At 46.6% G+C, this 18,307-nt stretch overlaps 1 protein-coding gene across 1 annotated transcript in view; it reads right to left on the reverse strand.

The window, feature by feature from the left end:
- Nucleotides 1–18,307, reverse strand: part of LOC141075888 (cartilage oligomeric matrix protein-like) — a 579,419-nt gene that overhangs the window by 250,396 nt on the left and 310,716 nt on the right. The gene's annotated exons all lie outside the window — the stretch shown is intronic.

Raw genomic sequence — 18,307 nt, forward strand, 5'->3', positions numbered from 1 at the left:
GCCATGCATAGCAGAATTGGGGGGGTGAGAGGGCCATGCATACAAGGATTGGGGGGTGAGGGGACCATGCATACCAGGATTGGGCAATGAGGGGTACCATGCATACCAGGATAGGAGAGTGAGGGGACCATGCATACCAGGATTGGGGGGTGAGGGTTACAATACATACCAGGATAGGGGGATGAGGGGTTCCATGCATACCAGGATAGGGGGTGAGAGGATCATGCATACCAGAATTGGGGGGTGAGGGGGCCATGCATACCAGAATTGGGGGTGAGGGGGCCATGCATACAAGGATTGGGGGGTGAGGGGACCATGCATACCAGGATTGGGCGATGAGGGGTTATCTTGAGTAAACAGCATTTATTTCTTATGGGTAAACATGAGATAAGAATTCAGAAGCACACAGCCGTGCTGCTGGCATAATACAGTCAAAAGCGAAAGTAAAACTAACATCAACAACAGAGCTTCCTTCCCCACAATACAGCAAATATATATCTTCACACAATCGCCATCTGCTGTCAGGCTAGTGTAAAGTCCTCATTTACATAAACAATGAGTCCATTTCTGTTGCATATACCAACACCCTTTCTCAACAGTAAGGACTTATTCAATCAAACCCAACTTTTTTATTAGTCTCTGGTGTTTATCAGCATTCAACGCCTTCGTGAAGATGTCTGCTGTCATTTCTTCAGTAGGACAATATTCTAACTTCAAGACTCCTTGTTCCTGATGATCTCTCAAAAAATGATACTTCACATCAATGCTTGGTTCTTGGATTGACTCTTTCCATCTGAGCAAAAACAAGACATTCTTGATTGTCCTCTTTCAATTTTGTCGGTTCCAACTGTGGTTGTCCTAAGTCTGTCAATAATTGTCTTAACCACAGAACTTCTTGACTTGCATGTGCTGCGGCAGCATACTCTGCTTCTGTTGAAGATAGAGTTACAAGTGACTGTTTCTTACTTGTCCAACTTATTGGTCCACCTGAGAGGAAAAAAATATGTCCACTGGTAGATCTTCTGTCAGTTGGATCTCCAGCCCAATCTGCATCAACGTATCCTGTTAAAATGCAATTTTCACTTGTGGGTAGTTTGAACTTAATGTTGCTGGTTCCTTTCAAATAACGCATTACTCTCCTTACAGCATTCCAGTCAGCTTTATTTGGTTTTGACACTTTTCTACTCAGGATTCCTACTGCTGCTGCGATGTCTGGCCTTGTAACAGTCGCTAGATACAGTAGTTTTCCTATTGCTGTTCTGTACTCTTCATTATTTGGTAGCATATTTTTCTCACGATTCATCTTTTTAAGATAATCAGTTTCCATTGGAGACTTTCCTGTTTTTGCATCCTTCAATCCAAATTTTTCTGTTATGTCTTAAATCATGTGATTTTGATTCAGTAGGAAACTTCCGTCTTCTTCTCTTTCTATCTGTATTGCTAGGTACTGTTATGAATGAGTCACCGGAGGAGGAAAAAACAAAAATGCAAGCTAAGTCCAGAAAACCGGAGAGGTTGGTAGCTAATGGATTGCAGACCCCTGATCCTATTCACACAACTAACAGTAGCCATGGAGTGTTCCTACGGTGATCCTAGACACCTCGTCACAGCCGGAGAGCTAAATAAGCCTAAAGAAAGAAAGGGGAAATCTAAACTGCCCCAGAGCAGACCCCAAAGCAATAGACAGCCCCCAACATGTATTGTCGATGAAAACAGATGAAAACACAAACACAGACAGAAAGACAGGCAGAGCAAATGATGGGGCCCAACTAACTAGATAGGAAAGGACAGAAAATTGTCACGTTGCCGTCAGACTCGGGGCCCGCTGTTCCGCCCTCAGCCACTAGGAGGCGACGGACTGTCACGCCGCCCTCGGGCTCGGAGCCTGCTGTCCAGGCCTCGGCCACCAGGAGACGCCGGACTGACATGTCGTCGTCGATCTCGGGGCTTGCTGTTCCGCCCTCAACCACTAGGAGGCGCCGTGGCTCGCGCCCGAGTGACGGCGGCAACAATGAAAGGGCTTCTGCGCAGGCGTCTACTGGACGCAGACTCCGCTCCTCTGTCAGTCATGATGGGGCTGGTGCATCATCATCAGGTCTGCTCCTGGGGGCGGTCCTGATGACATCACCAGCCCAGGAGCCTGTGAGGGACGACCTGATCCCTCAAATACCTTGGGACTGGGCTTGCAAGCCGCCGGATATATTCTTGGTTCCCCTACGTGTTGCTTGTGATTGCCTATTGTTAACTCCGACCTCAGCCTGAACTTCTGACTACTCTGTTGCCTGCCGTTTTTGTACCTTGCATTTCTCCTGATTACTGACGCTGACCTTGGCCTGGATTCCTGACCCCTCTATTGCCTGACGATTTTGTACTTCTGCTATTCTCCCGGTTTTTGACTTTGGCCTGGATATTCTGACTCTGCTACTGCCTAACGATTCTGTACCTCTGCTGCCCTCCTGGTTTTTGACTCTGACCTTGGCCTGAATTTGACTCTGCTATTGTCTGCCGTTTCTTGTACTTCTGCTGTCCGCTCGGTTAAGACTCTGATTCCCGACTACGCTTTTGGTCCCGTTTTTATTCCTCTCTGACGACCGTCCTGCTCTGGTCACTGTTCATATTCAGACAGCGCCTCCTGGGCTCTGCTGTAAATCCAGATCCCTGTATAGGGGTAAAGGGTATCAGTGTTTCTCGGGGTGTTGTCTGGCTGCAGCCCAGAACCGCAGACGGACGTTACATTATATCCGGCCAAACAAAATAAAACTGCTTTTTGTGTATACTCCTAACATATATAAAAGCAGTTTCCCTGAACTTTTTTTTTCTCTTTCTCCTGACTGAGCTGATTGTTGGCCTGAACACCTGTTGCACTGCACTGCTTGGAAGATCACTCTCCTTCTCCTGCACAAGCATGCTGCAGTCTGGAATCTTCAGGGAGAGAGCTATACGTCAGAGATCCATGCTCCTGGGACGTCGCCCTCTGGGCAACCACTCTGGCTATGGTTGTCCAGAGGCTCAGGTATTGCCCGCGGATGCGGCGAAAGTTTTATTACCTATCTCAGTTTTATTTGGTCAGAAAACTCTCTGTTTAAATGCGTATGTGGATAGTGGGTCTGAAGGCAATTTTATGGATTCTATGACTGCTAGGGATCTGGGTGTACCATTACTAAAACTTAATATTCCAATTAAAACCACGGCTATTAATGGCACATCCATTATTCAGGAGGGGGTTAAATTTGTTACTGCTAAGATAACTATGTCAGTAGGAGCACTACATACTGAGCTTATTTCCTTTTTTGTGTTGGACAATCTATCTTCTGCAGTCATTTTGGGAATGCCGTGGCTACGTCAACATAACCCTGTCATTGACTGGCACCTGGGTGATGTGGTGCGCTGGAGTTCGCAATGCCAGGATAATTGCATCTCTGTAGCAGTAAATCAAACCAAGCTAAAAAAACACCCCTTCATACCGTTTGCTCTCAGGGATTATGGAGATGTCTTTTCCGTTATAGAGTCTGAGAAACTACCGCCCCACAGAGAGTATGATTGTCCTATAAACCTAATTCCAGATGCCCGTCTTCCAAAAGGGAGAATATTTAATCTCTCTGCTCCAGAGCGTCAGGCCATGAATGAATACATAGCGGATAGCTTAAGAAAGGGGTTCATTAGACCATCTATTTCACCAGTTGGAGCTGGTTTCTTCTTTGTAGAGAAGAAAGATGGTGGTCTCAGACCCTGCATTGACTACCGGGAATTAAACGCAATCACTATAAAGAACCAGTACCCGCTTCCACTCATCCCTGATCTTTTTAATCAGCTAATTGGAGCCCGTTGGTTTACTAAACTTGACCTCCGGGGGGCATACAATTTAATCCGCATAAGAGACGGCGATGAGTGGAAGACAGCGTTTAATACACCTCTTGGTCACTTTGAGTACCTAGTAATGCCTTTCGGACTCAGCAATGCTCCTGCAGTGTTTCAGCACTTTGTTAACGATATTTTCAGGGACATCTGTGGTGTGTATGTCGTTGTGTACTTGGATGATATTTTGATTTACTCCACTGACCCTGTGACGCATGCTCAACACGTCCGTTCAGTACTGCAGAGACTACGGGAGAACTCCTTGTTTGCTAAGTTGGAGAAATGTGTCTTTTTCGCTGAGGAGGTACAATTTTTGGGGTACATGGTCTCAGGCAGGGGGTTCCGCATGGATCCTGCCAAGATCCAACCTATTAAGGAGTGGGTGCAACCCAAATCGCTGAAAGCATTGCAGCGATTTTTGGGATGTGCCAATTACTACCGTAAGTTTATCAAGAGTTTTTCTGAGATTGCCAAGCCACTCACGGATCTAACCCGAAAGGGGGCGGACGTGACCAACTGGAATCCCGAGGCCATTCAAGCATTTTCTACGTTAAAAGAATGCTTTGTGGCCAACCCGGTTTTAGTACAACCTGACTTGGATCGCCCATTTATTGTGGAGGTGGATGCCTCCGAAGTCGGAGTGGGAGCAGTGCTATCGCAAGGCACTGCAGCCCTCACTCAGCTGCGCCCATGTGCTTTTTTTTCCCGAAAGTTCTCTGCCACAGAGAAGAACTATGATATTGGGAATCGGGAATTACTAGCAATCAAATGGGCCTTCGAGGAATGGCGTCACTTTCTCGAAGGCGCCAAACACAAGGTCACCGTCATTACAGACCACAAAAACCTGACCTACCTGGAGTCAGCTAAAAGACTGAATTCCAGGCAGGCGAGGTGGGCCTTGTTCTTTTCAAGGTTCGATTTTTTAATCACCTTTCGCCCTGGCACGAAAAATGTGAGGGCCGATGCCCTCTCTCGCAGTTTTTGCCCCACACAAGCCGAAGACTGTGAACCCGTTCCCATATTAGCCAATGGGATCGTCGTGTCGGCAGTTTCCTTGGACCTTCTGGAGGAGATCCGTAGGTCTCCAGAACGAGCTCCTGACACTACACCCCCCAAAAAATTGTTTGTTCCGAATTCCTTTCGCCTTCAAGTTCTTAAAGAGTCACATGACTCTGTTCTGGCAGGTCATCCTGGGCTCAACAATACCACCAGGTTGGTAACTAGGAACTTTTGGTGGCCGACGGTGGTCAAGGACTGTAAGAACTATGTTTCTGCATGTGAAGTCTGTGCCCGCGCCAAATCCACCCATAATCGCCCTGCTGGCTGGCTTCAGTCCTTGCCCACCCCTGAGAGTCCATGGACCCACATCTCCATGGACTTCATCACAGACCTGCCGACCTCAGATGGGAAAACATGTATCTGGGTGGTGGTAGACAGGTTCAGCAAACAGTGCCATTTTATTCCCCTGTCTGGCTTGCCTAACTCCGAAACCTTGAGCAAATTGTTCCTTGTGCACATTGTACGTCTTCATGGTGTTCCGTCAAATATTGTGTCCGACAGAGGTACCCAGTTCGTCTCAAAATTCTGGAGGGCGTTCTGTAAACGCATCGGTGTTGAGTTATCCTTCTCCTCGGCCTACCACCCCGAAACAAATGGGCAAACCGAACGTGCTAATCAAGCTCTGGAGCAATACCTCCGTTGTTACATGTCAGGACACCAGTCCGACTGGGTAGAACACCTGCCATTGGCTGAGTTTGCCTTAAATAATCGCTACCAGGACTCCATTAAAACTACCCCTTTTTTTTGTAACCTTGGATTGCATCCGCGCTTTGGGTCGTTCTCGGCTAGGATGTCGGAGCTCCCTGGGGTAGAGAAAAACATACATCGCTTGAAAACAATATGGTCTGAAGTAAATACGAATTTGAAAGGGGCTCAAGTTAGACAGGCTTCAGCTGCAAAGAAACGACGGTCCAAGGGGCCACACTTGGGGGTTGGGGACAAGGTTTGGCTTTCGACTAAAAACATCAAACTGAAAGTACCATCTGCCAAACTGGGTCCCAGATTTATCGGCCCATATGAAATTATAGAAGTGGTTAATCCGGTAGCCTTCCGTTTGAAACTTCCGCAGTCATTTAAATTACCTAACGTGTTCCACAAGTCTCTCCTCAAACTGTATCGCTCCCCAATTCACCCTGTCCAGTCCCCTCCTCCTCCTGTTTCGGTCGGAGGGTCCTTGGAGTATGAAGTCCAGGGTATCCTTGACTCCCGCCTTGTAAGAGACTCCATACAGTATCTTATACACTGGAAGGGCTACGGCCCGGAGGAGAGGTCCTGGGTCCCCGCAAGGAACATCCATGCCAAGGCATTAATTAGGAGGTTTCATCTCCTTCACCCTGACAAACCGGGTTTTGAGGGTCCGGAGGCCCCTCCTGGAGAGGGGGGTACTGTCACGTTGCCGTCAGACTCGGGGCCCGCTGTTCCGCCCTCAGCCACTAGGAGGCGACGGACTGTCACGCCGCCCTCGGGCTCGGAGCCTGCTGTCCAGGCCTCGGCCACCAGGAGACGCCGGACTGACATGTCGTCGTCGATCTCGGGGCTTGCTGTTCCGCCCTCAACCACTAGGAGGCGCCGTGGCTCGCGCCCGAGTGACGGCGGCAACAATGAAAGGGCTTCTGCGCAGGCGTCTACTGGACGCAGACTCCGCTCCTCTGTCAGTCATGATGGGGCTGGTGCATCATCATCAGGTCTGCTCCTGGGGGCGGTCCTGATGACATCACCAGCCCAGGAGCCTGTGAGGGACGACCTGATCCCTCAAATACCTTGGGACTGGGCTTGCAAGCCGCCGGATATATTCTTGGTTCCCCTACGTGTTGCTTGTGATTGCCTATTGTTAACTCCGACCTCAGCCTGAACTTCTGACTACTCTGTTGCCTGCCGTTTTTGTACCTTGCATTTCTCCTGATTACTGACGCTGACCTTGGCCTGGATTCCTGACCCCTCTATTGCCTGACGATTTTGTACTTCTGCTATTCTCCCGGTTTTTGACTTTGGCCTGGATATTCTGACTCTGCTACTGCCTAACGATTCTGTACCTCTGCTGCCCTCCTGGTTTTTGACTCTGACCTTGGCCTGAATTTGACTCTGCTATTGTCTGCCGTTTCTTGTACTTCTGCTGTCCGCTCGGTTAAGACTCTGATTCCCGACTACGCTTTTGGTCCCGTTTTTATTCCTCTCTGACGACCGTCCTGCTCTGGTCACTGTTCATATTCAGACAGCGCCTCCTGGGCTCTGCTGTAAATCCAGATCCCTGTATAGGGGTAAAGGGTATCAGTGTTTCTCGGGGTGTTGTCTGGCTGCAGCCCAGAACCGCAGACGGACGTTACAAAAATATGGTAGCTGCAATCCGCAAAAACCCTACTAAAAATGTCCCAACACGTCTGATAAGAAAAACGGCCCTGAAGTCACTAGACTTCAAAATCCCTATATCAGCACTCCGATATATTCTGAAGACAGACTAAAAGAGATTTAACTGATCAGGGACAAAATGGAATTTCAGCAAAGCCCCAGCCGGGGCTGGCTGAACACAGAACTAAACAAATCAGACAAAATCTCATGGAACAATAACAGAGCAAAACTTAGCTTTCAGAAGACAGGAACTGAACTGGAGGCCAGAGCTCAGAGCAGAGAAAACACCAGCAACCTTACAGGGCGTCGGCAGCCTTATATCCACTCAGAGATTCCGGATGTCCAATCGCAATCCACCTGTTCAGATGACAGATTTCTCCCATCCAAATCAGTTTCACCACCTCCTTTCACCAGCAGAGGGAGTTCATCGGACATCAAAGGTGAACAAGAAAATGAGCCAACAACAGTACCTCCCCCTTGAGGAGGGGTCACCGAACCCTCATCCACGCCACCAGGATGGGCCCGATGAAAAGCACGAACCAATCTTTCGGCATGAATATCAGATGCAGAGACCCAAGAATTATCCTCCTGGCCATAACCCTTCCACTTAACCAAATACTGGAGTCTCCGTCTAGCCAGATGAGAATCCAGTATCTTCTCAACGTCATATTCCACATTACCTTCAACCAATACAGGGTCAGGAGGTGCCACCACAGGAACTACTGGCTCAACAAACCTCTTCAACAGAGACTTATGAAACACGTTATGGATCTTAAATGTAAGAGGAAGAGCCAATCGAAAAGAGACCGGATTAAGTGTCTCCAAAATCTTGAAAGGTCCAATAAATCTAGGTTTAAACTTTGGAGAAGCCACCTTCATAGAGATATTCTTTGATGACAACCAAACCATATCACCCACCTTAAACCGGGGACCAATGGTCCTATGCCGGTTGGAAAACCGCTGGGCCTTTTCCTGGGAGAGAGATAACTTATCCACCACTTGGTCCCAAATCTGGTGCATTCTCTCCACCACAGTGTCAACACCTGAGCAGGCAGAAGACTCCACCTGCCCTGAAGAAAATTGAGGATGAAACCCAAAGTTACAAAAAAAAGGTGACATCAAAGTGGCAGAACTAGCTCTATTATTTAAAGCAAATTCGGCCAAGGGCAAAAATGAGACCCAATCATCCTGATCAGCAGAGATAAAACATCTCAAATAAGACTCCAAAGTCTGGTTTGTTCTCTCCGTCTGCCCATTGGTCTGAGGGTGAAACGCAGAGGAGAAGGACAACTGAATTCCCAGCTTGGAACAAAAAGTCCTCCAAAATCTAGAGACAAACTGAACTCCTCTGTCAGATACAATGTTCTCAGGAATCCCATGCAAGCGAACCACCTGTTGCAAAAACAAGGGCACCAACTCTGAGGAAGATGGCAACTTAGGGAGTGGTACAAGATGGACCATCTTAGAGAATCTATCACAAATCACCCAGATAACAGTCATTCTCTGAGAGACAGGCAGATCCGAAATAAAATTCATTGAAATATGGGTCTATGGCCTCCTGGGCACCGGCAAAGGCATCAACAACCCACTAGAGCGAGAACAAGGTTTAGACCGGGAGCAAGTCACACAGGACTGCACAAAATTCCTGACATCACGAGATAAGGCGGGCCACCAAAAAGACCGACTCACCAAATCTCTAGTACCAAAAATACCTGGATGACCAGCCAATGTGAAGCAAAGAACTTCAGACATTACTCTCTTTCTCCACTGGTCAGGAACATACAATTTTCCAATGGGACAACGCTCAGGTTTGTCTTCCTAAAACTCTTCCAGAGCACGTCTCAAATCGGGCAAGATGGCAGAAAGAACTACCCCCTCACCTAAGATGGTAGCAGGCTTGGTCACAATAGGAGAATCAGCAAAGAAACTCCTAGAGAGGGCGTCTGCCTTGACATTCTTAGTGCCTGGAAGAAAAGAGACCACAAAACCAAAACGTGTGAAAAACAAGGCCCACCTAGCCTGTCTAGGATTCAAGCGTTTGGCCGACTCAAGGTAAATCAAATTCTTGTGGTCAGTGAGGACCACGACTTGATGTCTAGCTCCCTCCAACCAATGTCTCCACTCCTCAAATGCCCATTTCATGGCTAACAGTTCCCGGTTCCCCACATCATAGTTGCGTTCAGATGGGGAGAACTTTCGGGAAAAGAAAGCACAGGGATTCATTTTAGATGTTACCGGATCTTTTTGGGATAAAACAGCTCCTGCACCAATCTCAGAAGCGTCCACCTCTACCTGAAACGGGAGTGAGACATCAGGTTGCCGCAAAACTGGAGCAGAAGTGAACCTCCGTTTCAGCTCCTGAAAGGATGAAACAGCCTCTGGAGACCAATTCAGCACATCAGCACCCTTCTTAGTCAAATCAGTCAATGGTTTGGCAATACCAGAAAAATTAGCTATAATTTTACGATAAAAATTAGCAAAACCCAAAAACTTCTGGAGGGCCATCAAAGAAGTGGGCTGAACCCAATCATAAATGGCCTGTACCTTGGCCAGGTCCATTTCAGTAGTTGACGGAGACAAAATAAATCCCAAAAATGAAATCCTCTGTACACCAAAAAGGCATTTCGATCCCTTAACATACAGGGAATTCTCCCTCAAAATCCGGAACACAGTCCGAACATGTTCCACATGAGAGTCTCAATCCCTGGAAAAGATCAAAACATCATCCAGATAGATGATCAAAAATTTATCCACAAAGTCCCGGAAAATATCTTTCATGAAGCACTGGAAGACAGAAGAAGGGGCATTAGTGAGCCCAAAAGGCATCACCAGGTACTCAAAATGTCCCTCTGGAGTATTAAACGCCGTCTTCCATTCATCCCCATGCTAAATGCGAATAAGATTATTCGCCCCCCTGAGGTCAAGCTTGGTAAACCAGCAAGCACCTTTAACTCTGGAGAATGGATCAGAAATCAGGGGTTACGGATACTGATATTTAACAGTAATTTTGTTGAGGGAACGATAGTCAATACAAGGCCTTAATGAACCATCTTTCTTGGCCACGAAAAAAAACCCAGCACCCAAGGTGAAGAGGGTGGTCTAATATGACCCTTCTCCAACGACTCCTTAATATGAGATCGCATAGCCGCGTGCTCGGGTACAGATAATTTGAAAAGTCGACCCTTGGGAAATTTACACCCAGGGCTCAGCTCAATTGCACAGTCATAACTCCTATGAGGAGGCAAAGACGCAGACTTATTCTCACTAAATACATCATAAAAATCAGCCAAATAGTCAGGAACATCATGCGACTGGGGAGAGGTGGAGAAAACAGGAGCGTCACTAAGAGCACACCGACAACCCCAACTCACACAGACACAGATTTCCAATCCAAAACTGGATTATGGATTTGCAACCAGGAAAACCCCAGAACAATGGTATCATGCAAATTATGCAACACCAAAAATCTGCAATTTTCTTGATGGTCTGGGGCGACCTGCATTACCACCTGGGTCCAAAACTGAGGTTTATTCTTCGCCAAAGGAGTAGCATCAATACCCTTGTAGGCGTCCGCAGAGGTGTCATAGGAAACCCACAACGTTTAGCAAAATCCAAGTCCATCAGGTTCAGAGCCGCTCCTGAATCCACAAAAGCCTTAGCGGAAAATGTGGACAGGGAGCAGATCAGAGTAATTGCCAGAAGAAACTTAGGTTGTACACCACCCACAGCAAATGTGTGCGCAAAGCGTTTCTCTCGTTTAGGGCAGACAGAAATAATATGAGAGGCATCTCCACAGAAAAATCACAGCTTATTACGCCTTCTGAACTCCTGACGTTGCGCCCTAGAAAAAAACTCTATCACATTGCATAGGTTCAGACATTTGTTCAACAGGTGGCAACATTTCTCGTGTAATTTTATGTTCATGTAAACGCCGATCAACCTGAATGGCCAATGACATAGAATCGTCAAGACCAGAGGGAACAGGAAATCCCACCATAGTATATTTTACAGTTTCTGACAAACCCTTCCGAAAGAGAGCTGCCAAGGCACCATCATTCCAGGTAGTAAGGACCGCCCACTTTCGGAATTTTTGACAGTACAACTCTGCAGAATCCTGACCCTGGCTCAATGCCAACAGGGCTTTTTCAGCTTGATCAATAGCATTAGGTTCATCATACAACAACCCCAAGGCCTGAAAAAATGCGTCCACATTAGTTAGAATAGGATCATCAGGTGTCAAAGAAAACGCCCAATCCTGGGGATCGCCGCGCAGCAAAGAGATGACAATTTTAACCCACTGCGCAGAGCTCCCCGATGAGCTAGGCTTCAAGGCAAGAAATAATTTACAATTATTCTTAAAATTCAAAAATTTAGACCGATCCCCAAAAAACACATCAGGAGTAGGGATCTTTGGTTCAGCAGCATGTGAATGAGCAAGATAGGCGGAAATTCCCCACACTTCAGCAGTGAGCTGCTCCACACGATCAAACAATTGCTTAATCTCCATTAAGAAAAAATTCCTCCTACGGCCCCAGAGAAAAAGAGGAAAAAATATACATATAAAAAAAAAAAAAAATTCTGACACTTTTTTTTACAATTCTTTCCTGCTATTGAGTACCCTAGAATCTGCAGTATGGCTGGTGATTCTGTTATGAATGAGTCACCGGAGGAGGAAAAAACAAAAATGCAAGCTAAGTCCAGAAAACCAGAGAGATTGGTAGCTAACGGATTGCAGACCCCTGATCCTATTCACACAACTAACAGTAGCCATGGAGTGTTCCTACGGTGATCCTAGACACCTCGTCACAGTCAGAGAGCTAAATAAACCTAAAGAAAGAAAGGGGAAATCTAAACTGCCCCAGAGCAGACCCCAAAGCAATAGACAGCCCCCAACATATATTGTTGGTGAAAACAGATGAAAACACAAACACAGACAGAAAGACAGGCAGAGCAAACGATGGGGCCCAACTAACTAGATAGGAAAGGACAGAAAAGATGCTAGCTGCAATCCGCAAAAACCCTACCAAAAATGTCCCAACACGTCTGATAAGAAAAACGGCCCTGAAGTCACTAGACTTCAAAATCCCTATATCAGCACTCCGATATATTCTGAAGACAGAGCAAAAGAGATTTAACCGATCAGGGACAAATAGGAAATTGAGCAAAGCCCCAGCCGGGGCTGGCTGAACACAAAACTAAGCAAATCAGACAAAATCTCATGGAACAATAACAGAGCAAAACTTAGCTTTCAGAAGACAGGAACTGAACTGGAGGCCAGAGCTCAGAGCTGAGAAAACACCAGCAACCTTACAGGGCGTCAGCAGCCTTATATCCACTCAGATTCCGATGTCCAATCGCAATCCACCTGTTCAGATGACAGGTTTCTCCCATCCAAATCAGTTTCACCACCTCCTTTCACCAGCAGAGGGAGTTCATCGGACATCAAAGGTGAACAAGAAAATGAGCTCACAATAAGGTACTGTTTCACATTTCCCAAGTCTTTGATTTTGAAATGTCGCTTCAGGACTTTTAGAAAGTTTTCATTATCCCTTTCTTGTTCTGAACAAATCAAAATGTCGTCTACATATATGAGCACATAAATCCATCTATTCATCAGCCTTTTTGTTTACAAGCATGGATCAGCTTTGCTTCTTTGAAAATTTTCATTTGTAAGCACTTCCGTGATTTTGTCATTCCACGCTTTAGCTGCTTGCTTTAAACCATATATGCTTTTCTGTAGTTTGCAAACTTTGTTTGGGTTTCTTTCATCTTTGAATCCTGGAGGTTGTTTCATGTAAATGTCTTCTGTTAAATCTCCATTCAAAAATGCTGTCTTTACATCCAGATGTATCAGTTCCATCTGTTTCATTGCTCCAACAGTAAGTAAAGTTCTTATTGTAGTATGTTTGACAACTGGAGCAAATGTCTCATCTTAGTCTTCTCCATATTTTTGAGAATACCCTTTAGCTACGAGGGCTCCATTTTAAACTCCATTTTGTCTAAAACTGGCCCTGCTCTCAACTTACCACAGCATCTCCTTCCACATGCTAGCTGTGTCCTCTACATGGCTTTTTAAACTTCAAATGGGACTTCTTTTGGCTTGCTTTCAAAAATGACTTTCTTCTTGCCACTCTTCGATAAAGACCAGGTTTGTGAATTATTCAACTAATAGTTGTCCTGTGGACAGACTCTCCCACCTGAGCAGCTCTACCAGAGTCATTATGGGCTTCTTGGCAGCTTCTTTAATTAGTGTGCTCCTTACTTGGGCTGTCAATTCAGGAGGATGGCCATGTCTTGGTAGGTTTGCAGTCATGCTATACTCCTTCCATTTTTAAATGATGGATTGAACAATGTTCTATGAGATGTTCAGAGCTTGGGCTATCTTTTATACCCTAACCCTGCTTTACTCTTCTGAAAAACTTTATCGCTGTCATGTGTGGCACCCCAGGAGTCCAGTTGCTACAGTGGCATTGCCTCCCTCACAGGCGGGGTGATGACATGCCTGGAAGCAAGGAGGGGTCCCTTAGCAAGGTAATAACAACATGCAACACTTTTCCTACTCCAAGACCAGAAGGGGGAGATCTAAACGGAGTTTCATGGGAGCTTTCCTATAAGTTCTGGGCTGGAGGTGGAGTTAGTTAGTTGCAGTCTGTGAGAGTCTGTACAAGGGACAGGAGCTTTGAGGAGCTCGTCCCAAGAGCAGAGTAAAGAGAGAGGAAAGGAGAAGTTTAGGGAACCCTGGGGATAGGAGCTGTGACCAAGCTCACCCCAGGGCAGAGAGCTTGAAACCAGACGCCGAAGTCCGTGGCTGCACAAGTACAACAGTCCCAGCAGCCAAATCTGGAGGGCAGGGCAGGAGACCTCAGGCCTCCTGGCCCCATCATACGCCTGAAGGCACAGCAGCAGATCAGAGCCCAGAGCCGCCATAGAGGAGCGAGACCTGCAATAGGTTCAAGCTGCCTGCCATATGGGTAAGTACCCCAGGACTGTAAGGAACTGAGGACCAAGCATAGCTTTAGGCAGCAAGGACCTCATAGGACAGCACAGAATGGAGGTCTCCAACCCATCTGGCTTAGTGGATCCTAAGTTGCTTCCAGACTGCCTGGATCTCCATTACTATCTGTACTCAGTGCCCTGGTCTGCACCTCAAAATGTGAGTAAAAGTGTGAAGACTGCACCACGCTCAGGGCCGGCGTTAGGGGCAGGCAGACCAGGCAGCTGCCTTGGGCCCCCGCTCCCCCAGGGGCCCCCAGCTAGCGGCACATCATGCAGCCACTATGGGGCCCATGAGGCAGGGGGCCCACCTGCCCCCAACACTGACTCCCCCTGCCGCCGCTGCATTTAACTATGCCGACGACTGCCAGTACAGTTCAAAGCAATGATGGAGGAGAGAGCATCAGCTGACGCTACCTCTCCCATCATTCCCCGCTCTGCCTCTGACACAGCAGGTGCGTGATGACATCATCACGCACTCACTGTGTGCCAGGCAGAGCAGGAGACAGGAGCCAGGAGCAGCGCGGGCATGAGGAGAAGGTGAGGAGTGTTTTTGTTTTTTTTAATATATCAGTGTGAGTATTGGACTGTGGGGCCATTATGCTGGGCTATATACTATGCTAGGCTATGTACCATGCTGGGCTCTATACTATTCTGGGCTATATACCATGCTGGGCTATATACCATGCTGAGCTCTATACCATGCTGGGCTCTATACTATGCTGGGCTATACCATGCTGGGCTATATTCTATGCTGGGCTATATACCATGCTGGGCTATATACTATGCTGGGTTACAGTATATACTGTGCTGGGCTATATACTGTTCTGGGCTATACCATACTGGGATATATACTGTGCTGGGCTATACCATGCTGGGCTATATACTATGCTGGGCTATATACCATGCTGGGCTATACCATGCTGGGCTATATTCTATGCTGGGCTATATACCATGCTGGGCAATACCATGCTAGGCTATATACCATGCTGGGCTATATACTATGCTGGGCTACAGTATATACCATGTGGTGCTGGGCTATATACTGTGCTGGGCTATATATCATGTGGTGCTGGGCTATATACCATGCTGGGCTATACCATGCTGGGCTATATACTATGCTGACCTATATACTGTGCTGGGCTATATACTATGCTGGGCTATATACCTTGCTGGGCTATATACCATGCTGGGCTATATACCGTGGTGGGCTATATACCATGCTGGGCTATATACCATGTGGTGCTGGGCTATATACCATGCTGGGCTATATACCATGTGCTGCTGGGCTATATACCATGTGGTGCTGGGCTATATACTATGATGGGCTATATACCATGTGGTGCTGGGCTATATACCATGTGGTGCTGGGCTATATACTATGCGGCTGTGTTATATACCAAGGGGGGTACATTTTACATTATATTCTATGGGGGATGCTGTGTTATATAGTATAGGGGGTTACATTATATTCTATGGGGAGGTGGGCTGTATTATATTCTATTTGGGGCTACATTATATTCTTTGGGGGCTGTATTATATTTATTATATTGTATACGGGGTGATTGCATCATACTCTGAGGGAGCTACATTATACTTTATGAGAGGACTACATTGTATTCTATGGGGGGCTGCATTATACTATATGAGGAGGGCTACATTGCATTCTAAGGAGGGGCTACATTATACTATATAAGGGGCTGCATTATACTCTATGACAGGTTTGCCATATATTCTATGAAGGGGCTGCATTATATTCTATGGGGGGTAACATTATATTCTGTGGAGTGGCTGCATTATACTCTGAGGGGTAGCTGCATTATGCTCTAAGGGGTGGCTGCATTATACTATAAGAGGGGGGCTCCATTATATTCTATGGGGGTTACATTATATTGTATGGCAGGGCTGCATTATACTCTGTGGGGTGGCTGCATTATACTGTATCGTGGACTATGGGGAATACATTATATGAAGAACTATGGGGTGCTGTTATGATTGGGTCACCGAGGAGGAGAGCAAGCCCAAGCTAAGCTACAAAATACCAGAGAGTTTGGTAGCTAAGCAGATTGCAGACCCCTGATCCTATCCATACAACTAGCAGTAGCCGTGGAGCGTGCCTACGATGATCCTAGATGCCTCAGCACAGCCGGAGAGCTAACTAAGCCTAAAGCAAGAAAGGGGAAATCTAAACTGCCCCAGAGCAGATCCCAAAGGAATCAATAGCCCCCAAACATATATTGTCGGTGAGACAAGATGAAAACACAAACGCAGGTAGGAAAATAGACTGAGCAAACAATGGGGCCCACACTGACTAGAAAGGACAGGAAAGGAAATACACTGTCTGCAATTATGCAAAAAACCCTGCAAAAAGGTCCAACTCGTCTGATGCAAAAATACTGAAGTCACACGACTTCGCCCACTATGTCAGCACTCTGGTATATTCTGAAAGCAGAGCAAAAAGAGGCCAATCTAATAAGGGACAAAAACAAACTGGCACAAGCAGTAACATACTGATGGTGATTCAGCACAGCCCCAGCCGGAGCTGGCTGACCCACACAAAACTGAAATAGGCAAAATCAGATCAAATGTGAACATAATAGCAAAAGACCACTTAGCTGAGCATGCAGGGACTGAGCTGGAAACTAAGACATCAGGAGGCAGGAAAAAATCACCAGCAGGGATAGAGGGAGTCGGCTGTCTTAAATCCAGTCTGAAACCCCAGATCTCCAATCGTCGTCCTCATTATCAGGTGGCAAGCCTCTGTTAATCAGATCAGCTCCATTACCTCCAGCAACCACAAGAGGGAGCCCAGAAAGAGAACTTGCAACCCCTCCGTCAACCTGACCAGCTCCACCACCCCCAGCAGCAACCAAAGGTAGGCCAGAAAGCAAATTCACAACAGGGTGCACTATACTATGGGAAGTGAATTGTACTACATGAATGACTATGGTGGTGCATTATACTATATGGAGCACTATGAGGAGTGTATTATACTATATGGAAGACTGAGCAGTGTATTTTAATGGAGGGCTATAAGGAGTGTATTATACTATATTGGGGACTATGGGAAGTGTATTATACTATATGCAGGACTATGGGGCACGTTATATTATATGGAGGACTATGGAATGTAAACTGTAGATGTGCTGCTGATAACATGATACTGTATGGTGATCTGTTAGTGATCCATTAGTGATTGTTCTGTTCCCATCATTCTTTCTCAGATGGTGGAAAGAGGCCGGGAAACAAGTGTTGAACAACTTCAATATTATCGATCACACTCATTTAGCGTTCTGAACTCAGCGCATGTAAATACAACCGAAATGCTTCTGTGTGATGTGCAATATGTTAGCATTTGGGGCCCCATTTTAAACTTTGCCTAGGGCCCCACTTTGTCTAAAACCGGCCCTGACTGCGCTGTGTCCTCCTGTTTATTTGCTGCGTCACCTTAGCCCTGCACTACAACAATCATCACCATCATTTTACACTATTACTGCCCTGGTGCTTAGCTCTACCTATGGAGAGCTGTAACAACTCTGCTGCATCATCTTCAGCCCCAGCGGTCTAATTCTAATTGCTGAATACCATAGGTGGCATCACGAACTATCTTTCATAAACTTTATCATCCCCTTATCATCATTTTCATTGGACGCCCAGGGCCACGGGCCGGGTCACTGCTGCCGTGACACATCCCCTTAAGAACTGGCCCAGTACCGAGTAACCCTCGGCCCTGGCGGGCGCTCCACATGTCTGGTGTGTTCCTTTTTTCTGCTGTTTGATCTCTAATGCTCTCAAAAAAACCTCTGAGGCTGTCACAGTGCAGCTGTAGTTATCTTGAGAATAAATTAAACACAGGTGCATTCAATTTACTAATTATATGACTCCTGGAGGCACTTGGAATTTTATTAGGGGCATTAGACAACAGGGAGCTGAATACAAATACATGTTTTCTTTATTGGCATTGGTTTTCTAATGTTGGCCAAAGCGGCTTTTAGGGTCCCCCTTGGCTTTGAGTGCAGACTGCCACTCCTGCACCCACCATAATTACAACCCT

The sequence above is a fragment of the Dendrobates tinctorius genome, unplaced genomic scaffold (assembly GCF_039654945.1).
Source record: "Dendrobates tinctorius isolate UK_male_01 unplaced genomic scaffold, ASM3965494v1 ptg000377l, whole genome shotgun sequence".
Lineage (NCBI taxonomy): Eukaryota > Metazoa > Chordata > Amphibia > Anura > Dendrobatidae > Dendrobates > Dendrobates tinctorius.